The sequence below is a fragment of the Plectropomus leopardus genome, chromosome 17, assembly GCF_026936395.1.
Source record: "Plectropomus leopardus strain MGB_pleo_1.0 chromosome 17, ASM2693639v1, whole genome shotgun sequence".
NCBI lineage: Eukaryota > Metazoa > Chordata > Actinopteri > Perciformes > Serranidae > Plectropomus > Plectropomus leopardus.
The window spans coordinates 4,634,728-4,647,883 of NC_142192.1; the positions used below are offsets into that span (position 1 = coordinate 4,634,728).

The 13,156-nt window shown below is 41.0% G+C and overlaps 1 protein-coding gene across 2 annotated transcripts in view; it reads right to left on the reverse strand.

Annotated features, from left to right (window-relative positions):
• Positions 1 to 13,156, reverse strand: part of LOC121958195 (putative C-type lectin domain family 20 member A) — a 155,395-nt gene that overhangs the window by 97,274 nt on the left and 44,965 nt on the right. For both annotated transcript variants that reach the window (XM_088090348.1, XM_088090349.1), the window contains exon 5: positions 1,504 to 1,598. The gene's annotated coding sequence lies outside the window, so the exon portion shown is untranslated. The remainder of the gene's footprint in view (positions 1 to 1,503; positions 1,599 to 13,156) is intronic.

Genomic DNA, 13,156 nt, shown 5'->3' on the forward strand with positions numbered 1-13,156 from the left:
CGGCAGTATCTCCCATTAACATATCTACATGTGAAGCCTTGTTGTCTGGCCAGCTTACTGCTTTTCCCCCCAGCTTTGATGGAAAAAGTGAGGGGAGGCGAGTAAATATTGATGCACATTCTGTTCCCTCTCAGCCTCACTCCATCTGGATCCACAGTAGCCTCTGGAGAACAAGCAACCTGAAAGAATCTCTCATCACTCCCCCCTCCCTTCCACAGCAGACCCTCTCACTGCCTCATTGTCTCCTCTGTTTTTGTCGTTTTTCTGCCCTTGCTTAAGGCAGATTTATAGTTGTGCTTCAGCTTTACGCAGAGGCTACACACCTGGCCAATGCCGTTGTGAGCATTTATACTTGTGTGGTGGTGTGTCTGCCTTGATCTCCAATTACACCTCCAAAACATTAATTCCCAGCTAGCAGTTTTTGGTTCTAAAAATGTTCTAAGAATGGTACAATGCCATGTTTAAGTGATTTTTCAGCGGCAAGTTTTCTTTGGGGTAACATTCTCAATAAACATAATCAAAATGTTAAAGAAGTTTTTTCTCTTTTTTTCCGCATTAGAGGAATGTTTAAAAAAAAAGGTCTGTAAAAATGTTACATCTTAGGTAGCTTTTAACCTTTTAGGAACAATATCTGAAATGATAAAAAATTCTTAAAAGGTTTTCTTGAAAACATTATCACAACTTGTAGGTAATCGTGGCCAATTTTGGCCAATGTTCCTCGCTAGCTGGGTTAGTGGTCGGGTGTCTGGAAAGTGCTGCTGTTTGATTGATTCAAAACACGCCTAAAACACACATTAAACATGGGTTAATGGTGACAATTTCATACACAAGTTCGCAATAATACCTGAGCAATGAGTCCTAAAACTTGGAAATTAGGTAGCGTTTTAGCACCTCTGGTTCCGTCGTCTCAACGACAGTGGGTTTTTGGTTTTTGGTTTTGGTGAGATGGCTCAAAGCAGGTCTGGAGTTAACACAAGCTTTAACATTTTGTTAAAATAATGTCCATGTTCCTCCTCCTCTTAGTGCCTCTAATGGGATTTGCTAAAATCCACCATGGCTGAATAAATACAACCAATCACAGCCAAGGAGTCTCTCATGCAGCTGTCAATCATATCAGTCACTGCGGTCAAACTGTCAAACTAGGGAAAGCTGATCAAATATGAATCAAAATTCTGCTACTGCACTGGCTATTTCTCGCCTCAAATGTTTTCAGAAACATATGTTAGTGCGCTGTTTAGCTGGAAATGAGAAAGTTGGTGACAGTTGCGTTAGAGACTCCAATTGGTTGTTTTCATTCAGCAAATGCCATTAGGAGCACTGTGACGAGGACCTTGGTTTTTTTCTCCACAGATCTTTTTTTGATGTGCATCTGTTTCATTTATAAATCCCATTTTCACAAATTAACAACAGTAATAGACATGAATATCAATAAATGTAGTTTGTGATAGTTTAGATATGTATGTGGCAATAATAATCATATGGATATAATCATAGTGGAAGTACCTTATAATAATGGCAGTAGTAGTATGCGTTGTTCAGGACTACTGCATCAGCACAACCACGACCCACAATCCAGGCACAGCCACAATCCAGAAAATCTATGAGACAAGGAAGCAAAGAGGCCAAGTTAGTGATATGCAGCAATAGAACATGAGTGTTTGCAAATGAATAGAGAGAAAGAAGATGAGAGGAGCTCAGTGTAACATAAGAAGCCCCCTGGCATACTAGACCTCCATCAATCTAACTAGGGGCTGGTTCATGGCAAGCCTGAGCCAGCCCTAACTATAAGTTTTATCAAAAAGGGAAGGCCTGATCCAGCCCGAACTTTAAGCATTATCAAAGAGGAAAGCCTGAGCCAGCCCTAACTATAAGCATTATCAAAAAGGGAAAGCTTGAGCCAGCCCTAACTATAAGCATCATCAAAGAGGAAAGCCTGAGCCAGCCCTAACTACAAGCTTTATCAAAAAGAGAAAGCCTGAGCCAGCCCTAACCATAAGCGATTTCCTGTCAGTGCATGTGCTCCAAAACTCTGGATCGGTTGGAGAGTCTTTAGAGACTTGTTGGAGTAACCTGATAATAAGGTATTCAACATGTTTACATGTGGCTAATGGTGGCACAGATCACTAATCTTTGTGATGTAATGCACTCTCTTTACCTACTTTGCCCCTGAAACCGATAAAGTTTGCACTTTGGTGAGCTTTATGCACCAGCAACATTAATGACCTGGTTTACCTGCCATGGCGCAAATACAATTCTCCTCCACCTCTGAAGAGTCATGTTTTAGTCACTGCTCAGTGCTCATATATAGACTGGTGTTAACATAATTCATTTTAAAAATATAAACACTCCCAAAGAGGAGGCAGCAAAGCAGGTATAATGTTCAAATCATTTTTATTTGAAAGCTAATGCATTCCTCACATCCCACATGAATGACTTGTAATGAGGTAATTTGAGTATTATTGTGGATTACTGTGTGTCTGGGTTTTATTGGAAGTGTGTGTTGGGGAATAGCCTGTAACAATATAGAGTTTATGTTTTCCTCTTAATTAAGTGAGACAGTTCACATGTTTATGCATTCATAGGACAAAGTGAAGTATCTTCAGTCTGCTGTTCATCAATTTTGCAAATTTTTTACCCATTAGTCTTTTTTTTGCACCTAGAAGCAATTTGTTCTAGGAAGTGCTACCTAAACAAAGTGTGCATTTGTTGCTCATTTATCTATTTTGTTCTCCAATGAACCCTACAAATATAGTCACAAGACAGATTTATAACTAGAAATACTGCCACGCAATTCTATGCCTTTGCACACCAGTCAAGTTGAACTCACAGTTTACATCCATGTCTGTGAAAACATGAATGCTTCACGCACATCTTCCCTCAAGCAGGACAGAAGTTCTCTACGATCAGCACAGTTTGATGTAGACACTCATCGTTAGTGTAACCAATTCAGTATCTCAGCAAATGTCTAACCTTCTGTTCCTGATTTATGACACTGAGTTATGGCCAGAGCAGTGCTTTTACAGAACATTATGATGTCAAAGTTGACCTCTTGGATATAAAATGTCTGAACTTCATTACATTCTTTGAGAAATTTGTGTGGAATTCGAGCATATAAATTCTTGAGTTATAACCAAAAACATGTTTTTTGAGGTCATTGTGAGCTTGACCTCTGACCACCAGATTCTGATCAGCTCATTGGTGAGTCCAAGTAAATGTTTGTGTCAGATTTAAATGAATTGTTTTCTTGAGATATTGCTTTCACAAGAATGAGAGGAATGCAATGTCCCCATGACCTTGACCTTAAACCACAAAAATCTAAATGGTTAATCCCTGAGTCCACTCAAATATTTGTGTTAAGTTTAAAGGAATTCCGTCAAGGTATTTTTGAGATATTGCATTCACAAAAATGAGATGAAAGCAGGGTCACCATGAATCTAGTCTAATCTAATCTATCAAATCTAGTCTGTTCATCCTTGAGTCCATTTGAATGTCTGTGCCAAATTTAAAGAAATTCCCTTCAGGTGTTCATGTATGAGCAGGATGCAACATCGCAGTCGCCTTGCCATTTGATCTTTGATCAACAAAGTTTAATTAGTTCATCCTCAAATCCAAGGGAATGTTTGTGTTAAATATGAAGAAAAAATAAGGGGTCTTTGAGATATTGCATTCACGGGCCAGACGGACAACCCGAAAACAATGCCTCCGGCCTCTGCTATCACCAGCACTGAGGCATATAAAGCCATTTTGCTCGGGTAGAAATCCAGAAAGTCAGGGATCATGGCGGATGGATCTAACTTTGTGATTTTTCAGCGTTTTTCACCAGTATAAAGGCAAGGGCTGCTCACTCAGGCGTCCCCTAAACAGGCATTGACAGAGGGACCCAGAGGACAAGGAGTGGAAGCTTTGACCAGGGAATGAACCTTGTCACAGGTGCTCAACCAATCCCAGCAGTCAATGAGCCAGAGAAGGGCAACGGGTAAATAAATACAATTAGGACAAATTTGCTGTGACAATTAGCAGTGGTTTGCCTCAGTTCACCTCTCTCCCTGTGTCCTCACAGATCCCTCCCATTGTGCCTCGTCTATTCATCATCTCCCTCGCTGATTGTTTTTACACATTTGAATACTATACATTTATCTCCACAGAGCTGGTCAACTTTATGACTTTCTATGGAAGTCGGATATACAGCCAAGGTCGGGCTGTGTGACTGACAGGAGGGCGATGAATAGGAATAAACAGGGACGGGTTAGGTTACTTTTGTGTCACCCGTGACTGCTTGTAGCATCGCCGCCGCAATGTCCATCTTTGTCTCATCTGCTCCACTTCCTTTGGCTTTGAAGGGCATGCCTGCTTGCATGTAGGAGATTAGAGGTGTGTGTATGTGTGTGTTTGTGTCTTGATGTCTTTGTCCTGGAGGCGGAGGAGGCAGAGGGCGGCCGAGTCATGCGGACTTCAACTCTGGATGTTTTTGTGTGTGTGTGTGTGTAGTGCAGACAGGGAGAGAATAGAGGCACTCGTCTGTATAATGGAGTAAGAACTCCGCCAGCTTCTAGGAGCCTTCATCTGTCTGCTGCAGCACCAAGACACACACACACACTCTCACACACACACACTCTCTCACTCTCTCTCACACACACACACACACACACACACACACACACACACACACATATACACACACACACACACACACACACACACACACACACACACACTTTCCTGGCCCAGAGACCTCACCAGACCAGCTGTAATTTGTCATTTGGCTGCGAACTGGGCCGTCAGCGCTGGGTTACTTTTAGCTTCCGGCTCGATGGTAATCCCTCCCTTTGAAGGCCAGCCAATCCAATCCCATGGCTGACACCGCCGAAGAGGACTACACCATTGTGACCTTTATGGCGCACCAGCTAATCTTTCCTCAACGAGAGAGAGAGAACGAGAGGGGGAGAGAAACTGGCAACAAGCTTACTTGTCTTCCATAACTCCTTTCTCCCCATCCTCTGTTCTAATTTTTTTTTTTGCTGCAGAAACACCCAAAGCCCTTTTCTCAACATGTACCGTCTAGTCACTGGGCTTTTAGAAAAACGAAGAAAAAGTCACACGGCCCTTTTAGTCACTTGACATTTAGCAAATCCTCATGTTTCTGCCTCTGGCTCTGTGTTCTGGGTGCGTAGAGGTGGCGTGCGTTTGTGTCTCTGGCAGCATTCAGCGCATTTACGGCTGTGGCGTCATTTCAGGCTTTTTCACACCTTGTTGGTTCAAATCACTAATCTGGGTGGCTCCACTTTTAATTTGGCTGTTGGAGCCTTTTGAGAGCACAGAAATGGGACAGAGCAACATGTTCTCATCCCAACTCGTCAAATTTTGCAGCTTTATCAGTGGATGTCTGTGACTACATACATATTATGAGGGGGGTATCCTTCTGCTGCTACCGTGATGTCAACAAAGGCACATGGTGGGATGGCAAACATTGGACTACCATATCACAGTCTGGGTTTGTGGGACCCATCCACCTCCTCTCCCGCCCACCCTAAGAGCACCCTTGTGCCTCTTAGATAGCATTGTTACCTGCTGCATTTGACGCACACATGAAAGGTGCCTTTTGGCATCCCTGACAAAGCAGAGCTATTTTACATGTTTGGAATGACAACGCGCTGGACAGAGAACTTGTGAAAGGCTAAAAATCATCAGCATTAGTTTGGAGTGTGATGTGATGATCTTATATGTAAATATATAGTACAAAATTTAAAGAATAACCAATATAAAAGTACAGTTTTAAAAGTGCTCCAAAAGGGTTCTACCTGAAGCCACGAGGTTCTATCCCACTTCCTTTATACCCTTTTTTTTTAAGAAAGGGTTGTTTAAGGGTTTTTTGTGAGACTAAGAACTCCAGTGGGCGTGTCATATACTACAGGTTGGAAAGAGAGGATTGAGAGGTAAACAAAGGAGGAATCAAGTTAGGAATCTTTAGGGGGAAAAAAAGAGCATGCAGTTGTCTCATAAACAGATGGCTCATGTTGGTTTGTTGGATAAAAGTAAATATCTATAATAACAGAACAAAATTTCACAGGATAGTTCGCTAGATTGCACGACACTTCCAAGAATTCTGAATGGAACCGGTTCAAGAACTCAAGCTAATTTGCTGAAAAAGGGTTTAATAAGAAATTGTTGGTCAAACCTTTCAAAACTGTCTTACGTTTAACCCCTTAGCTTGGTCTCTGGTTAGAACCCTCTGAAAGGGTTTCAGGTGGAGTCTTTATAAAAAGTTCTATTGTCCTCCTATGGGGACAAGCTGAAGAATCCTACATGTTTTTAGTAAGAACCCTCATTTCTAATAGTCTGTTATTACCCCAAACATGACAGTTATCAAGAAACTTTCAATGTTTCTTGGCCATAAAAAACAAACACATATTTAACCACTGAGGACAACACACTGGATAAAAAGTCAACTATAGTGTGAGTCTCATCATGAGACAACCCCCCCCCCAAAATCCAGAGGAAAGGTAGAATCTGTCCCTGTACCAAAAAAGAAATCAACATCCATCTAAATAAGTTTTCCTTTCTAACTCATGATGTGATTTGCAAAGAAAAGCAAAGAAACATGAAAAAATGTAAAAGTATAATTCCAATTCAGGAACAAAGGTCACATCTTGCTCCAAACCAACCTTTGGTTGTGCTCGTGCCCCTGCTCGCCCTGATCGTGGTCTGGTCCTGGCTGCGCCGATGCTGTGATCTTGCCTTTGGACACTTCCCTATCAGCATACACATGGGACTCTTATCATCACCCTCAACATCATCACAGAGTGCAATTAATAATTTCACACCTATCGTTATTGTAATATGACATGCATCTGTTTCTATTATTGCTGTGCCTCTCTCCCCCTCTCTCTTTCTCTTTCCTTTTAGCAATGATTGTATTTGTTATTTACAACATCTATTGCACATCTGTCCGTCCAGGAAGAGGGATCCCTCATCATCCTCTACCGCTCTTCCTGAGGTTTCTTCCTTTTTTTTTTTTTAGCGTTACAGGGGTTCTTTTTCAGGAGTTTTTCCTTGGGTGATGTGAGGGTCTAAGGGCAGAGGGATGTCATACACTGTAAACCATGTTTTGTGATAATGGTCTCTATAAATAAAATTGACTTGACTTGACTTGACTTCCTTATTTTGCTATAAAATGTATATCTGTCTTTTTTTTCTTTTTTGTCTCAGTACTCACAACTCTCCCATCCTTCTCTCTCAAGGAACCACAGGGGGATGATGAAAACATAAAGCCCCATCGAGACGTGCCCCCACCCTGTGCCTACCTCCCTGGGTTCCTTGCTGTGATACCTCATGGCTCACCATCTATCCCCATTTGACCCTCCCTCCTAGCCTTACTGCTCAAAACTAGCTTGTATGTATCTCCTTGGAACTGAAAGGTCAGAGAAGTCAAAATCTGTGTCCCCTCAACCGTGATGAAATATCCAAGGCTGAGATTTATTTTGTTTGTTGCTCCACAAAAAATTTTTTTGTATATTATGGCTGTCAGGAGCCAAGCAGAAATTTAGGATCTAATGAAAAACAGCTAAATCATATAATGCAGTGGTTTCACCCATCTGCTGGGGCCTTATGTGAACACAGGAATTTGTGAAACTGTACAATAAAAAAAAAACCAGAATCAGAAGGCAATGAACACACATTTTTCAAAACTAACTATTTTTTATCTGTCTACTGTCAATATCAAGCTACCCAGAATGGCACAGAGCTAAAAGAGTACTTCACTGCTGGAAAGATGGTCTTTTCATGAACTTTCTTAGAGGAAGAAAAACACAAATACTTTTTAAATTGGTGCTACATGACTATAGAAGACAGAAAAAAAGGGCTAAGGCATTTAATCAAAAAGTAGAAAACCTACAACAACCAGAATAAAATACGGCGCACCAGACCAATTAACACTACCACTGGTGGGTGACGGGATGGAAAGTTCCCCCCAAACAATAAGGCGGCCAGCTTCTAACAAAGAATCACACATTACAGTTAATTGTCAAGCTCTATTTTCAAATTATAGGAGCACACACCTCCTGTTCACAAACTCTTATACTACAGCTAAACGGCGCACTAAAAATGTTTCTAAAGACATTTTAGATGAGAAATAGGTAATACAGCAACATAATCTTGTTTAATAATTCAGTTTGGTCTGAGTTTGAGAGAGAGACCGTCAGCTGTCACTCTTGATCCGCTTCTATACTCTTTGTATCTGGGGTGGCGGCAGACATTCAAAACCAAGGATGTGCAATTTTAAGATTTAGCAATAGTCCCAGAGCCAGTGAAAATTCTCTGTTTTTCTCTTTCTCTAGGGAGGCAAATGAGCAGGGATATCTGGGTGCTGGCAAGATGGATGAAAGTTTAGTTCACTGACACATGCTACCTACATTTCTGTAATACAAAGGAGGCTGAAAATCAGCAAAGCATCCTTTTAACAAAGTAAGGTGCTGGGCCTAACCAAACAGCATCACAGCTGCCCAGCATACATTCTTATTCATCATTAAAGTTGGGGGAAGCACTGTCACTATGTGCATTTCCATTAACCTGTTGTATGCACGTTCAATTTGTGCATAAAAAACCTGAGTGGACCGATATGGGAAAAAAAAAGAAAAGTTTTCATGCTTGGGGAAAATGAAAAGTGCAATAGAAACAGGTTCAGTGAATATAGATGGTGATGTACAGTCAGGATGATGTATCATTGCATAGGCCACTGCAAAGCTTTCTTTGTCATCTCTGTATTTTATCAGCTTATGTAAGCAGACAGGGCTGTTAAAAGGACTCTTCCAAAAGCCCAGTGCTTAAGTTGTTCAAAACTCTTCATTTTCATTGTCCAGTATGTTGTTCATTGTTAGACATCCATTGTTTTTCATTAGTTTCAGGTTTGACTAGCGCTCTTTAATTACGCCATCTTGTTGCGCTTTCTTCTTCAGTGGCACCTGACTAGAGATTTAGCACCACCTACTGCTTATTCATATATATTCATATCAGTGGATGGAAAAGCTCATAAACTTGCATTTATGTTACAAATTTTTAGAAAATTTGGGTAAACTTTGCACTACAGTTGGATGGGAACCCAACTACTATATGTAACCTATTGCTCGAGAATTTCCAATTGGTGCTCAACTGGACTTAGTTTAGTTGGTGACTGTGAAGGCCATAGACCATGATTTATATTTTCTTACCTACTGAACCATTCAGTGACACCAAATGCTTCCATTCAATTTTCTTTTAATTGGTTACCTCAATGTACAGTATGTATAAATTCAATGTATCCTCATAGAACCGTTTGTATGATATCCTACAAATTCACACCTGTGATGTGACGTGATTTCCTTGACATTAAGTTACGTAATTTTCAAAACGTTACGGAGGTCAGATGTAGGCAAGTGAAATTAATGTGGTTCAATTAAGTCAAACTACAAGTTCCCATGGTTCTGATCACACACCTCTTTGGGAAAGTCTTTGGTTTTGTGCCCGATCTGCAGGACTGCTTCCTTGTTTACTCTCATCCATGCATTGGTCATGTGATGGCAGTCCTTCAGTGGGTTATGCACAAATTACTGCCTCATGATGACGTGGGATATGTACAAATTTGGGAGCATCACTTTTCTCTGGAAGACATTCCAACAGTGTATGAGAACAGCTTTGTAAGTTCTGGGGCATCCTGTTGCCAAGTGGTTATTAAAACACATACACAGTAATCACAGTGTCTTTTGTTCCAACTGGGGACTTTGGTTGTTTGTCATCTCCTTGATTTCTGTCCAGTGCTACTGTTTCCATCAATAAAAGACTCTGATGCCAAAAAAATGTTTTTTCAAAATCTTGAAAATCAGAAGACCTTTTAGCACTGATGGAACTGACAATAATTGCAATCCAATCATTCAAAAGTGGCAAAATAACACTTTGGGCCCAAACAAACTGTCTGGAAAATGGCCTGACACGTAAAGCTAAAAACAAAACAGCTATTTGTGGCTGGAGCATCAATAAAGACGAGCTCAAAGTGCCTCTCTCACTAAGTGGCATTTCATTTTGTTTTTAATTTGGTCCGCCAGCCCCCCCGCCATCGCTTCATCTCTTTTGTTCCTGCCAGACCAGGCCGAAAAAGGGGGTGCGGGCTCAACGTGAGCTCGCCTCAGCAGGCTACCTCCAATCTCCCGCCATTTGCCAGCATGGTACCAATCAACACTTTACTCCCACCCTGCTGAGAAGCAACCGACTCTGAAGGAGACAGAAGGGGACCTGGTGTGATGGAGATACGGAGTGTGTGAACGAGAAAAAGAGAGAGGAGAAGAGGGGGGGAGAGGGACAGAAATAGAGGCAGAGAATGAGAGGAAGGCAGCTCCTTGTTGAGCATCCTAAATTTACCCCGGTGCTGAGGCTCCCTGTCGTCTTCAACTCTTGCTCTCTCAAAAGAAGTGTGCCTCTGCAGAGCCCTGACACATGTACACACACACACACACACACACACACACACACACACACACACACACACACACACACACACACACACACACACACACACACACACACACACACACACACACACACACACACAGGTATAGTCGAGTCTTTGATACGACTGCAGCTTCCTAAACAGCCAAGATTACTTTTAAATTTTAATATTAGTATGAATTTTAAAGGATGTCTCTGCGTCTGCATAAAAATTGCTCCAGCTCTTGATAATGTTTAAAAATTATACCTTTGAATATAACAGAACAGTCAAATTACACCCCTGTGGATATTTATCTTTTTTTTTCCAATAACAGTTTCTGTACCTTCATGTATTTCTCCAATTTATCATAGCGCGTCCTTGCTGCCTAATCCCTTCTTCACGAGACTACTATTGATCCAAGCCATTGCAGTGATAAATGCAATCTTTTATCAAATGACCAAATTTTACAAATGAGAGTGTAAATGGCCGTGCAGGTCTGGCCTTTACATATAACAGAGGTGCAGAAAAGAAAAATCATTTTAATGAGTTTTATGCATGATGTATTTTCATGGTGGTATGTTAGGGGTGTGTATCTCTCCCTCGCAGTTGATTTAATATAAATCTATACGGTATATATGATCTCACAATCCAGGATAAAGCAATAAATTGGGATTCACTGCTTATTTGACTCAGGTTGATTTAACTGTGATTGCTTTTTTACACGGAGATATAGACTTTGGAAACACACATATTTCTTATTTTTGCCGAGAGTACTGTTGATATTACTGTTATGTCGGTGCTTGAAATATCAATCTACAGCTAGGAAATTGTTAGCCTAGCTTATTTTAGCTCATCATAGCTTAGCATAAAAACTGGAAGCAGCTATCAAACAGCTAGCATTGCTTAAAAAAAACTGCCTACCCCTGATGTTCAGTATTTCAAAAAGTTGTTCATTCATTAATTATCCATAACTGCTTATCCTGTTTAAAAAAAAAAACAACAAAAAACCCAAGAAACAACCAACAACCCAAATGCCGAAATCACGGCTCCACAAACCAATGAGTGACATCACAAGAGCTACATCCGTTATTTTAACAGTCTGTGGGGCAGGCAGAGGGTGAGAATAAAAATAATCATGGTTGCCTGAGCTCCAACAACTGTATCATGCTGACAAAATAAGCAGAGGATGTTCAACAAAATATTATTTCAAAGCTGAGGATGCAGCTGACTGATAGCAAAGGGGCAGTTATTTTGGATATGTGGATAAATGACTACAGCTAAATTGGTCAGCCCATCTTTGTGTCGCTCTAAATTACAGCAACAACAAGTGACTGAGCGAGTGCTTTGTACCTCTGAACAGGACAGCACATTACCCAAAATGATACAATGAAAAAATGGCGTGTTTAGTCACAGGCTTTAATTGATGGATTGGGCGATTCCGGATTTGACTTGGAGATAATAACCGCGCCAACATTTACATATGGGGCCCATGTGAGTAGTAAATGGTTTAAAATATGTGCCCTATATGGCTTCATTATGGCCCCATGCCATCTGCCCAGATGGAGGGTTTACTCAAGTGGGCCCCACATGGTTTATGCTAAGGCTACCAAGTGGGAATGGACCCAAAATGGTCATCTTATCTGGGACCCACAGGTAAACCTATCCACATGGTCAAGTGGCATGGGGCCATTATGTAACCAATGGACAATCCCATTTATGGCCTTTTTTCTGCCCATTTATTACCCACATGGGCCCCACATACACAAATGTTGGCTGGGTACGGGTAACTGGTCATTCCGGTGCTGAGCTTTGCGGGTGTGGGCAGGGGCAAGTTTACAAAACTGGACTCAACCTGAGATGGTGTCTTAACTGTCATCTTAACTTTTGATATGAAATAAACTTGTTTTCCCAAAATGTCTATTATAGTCTATTAATAATAAAATGTGATTGAAAATAAATAAAATGAAAGTATACATGTCCCTGTTCATAACTGCCTTAAACGAAGAAGTGGGCAACTTAGAAGTAGCATTTGGTCAGCTTTGTAGCTCTGTATCGATGCACTCAAAGCTCTGCCTCTTATATCAATTTGTACAAAAGATATCAGAATTGCTATTGGTTGTTGGTTATTATTACACCTCCAATACACATCAAAGTTTGTTTTTTTTTGCATGTGCTTAAGTGTCTACTTTGTTTTTCTAAATGAATGCTAAAAGATCAGAAAATCACCTGCCAACATTATTTACATAAATATAAAGAGCTCAATAACAACAAGTGCTGACATTTAAAACAAAAAAAAAAACAGGAGGAAAAAAATAAATTAAAAAAAATACTCAAGGTAAAAAGGTAAGAAAAGGAAACGGCGTTCATGAGACAGCCTTTGGAAAGCATTGAGTCAGAGCAGTAATGAGTAAGTGAAATAGACAGTGGGGGAAAAAATAGACTTGCTGAAGTAGAGTTAAGTGAAAAAGTAAACACATCGGGAGCAAAACAGAGCGGCAGAGATATTGGATCAGGCAATATTGAGCAAGAGCAACAGCAGATACAAAGCGGGGAGGTGAGAAAGAGATCAACAGAGTGACGAGAGGAAAAGCGGAATGACAGCGACAGATATATTCACGGTCTCGCTCCCCTTGTTCCCCGTTCCCTCTGGCTGTGGCCGCCTGCCCGTGAGTACCAGCGGCGGTGGAGGGGCTGGAGCAGGAG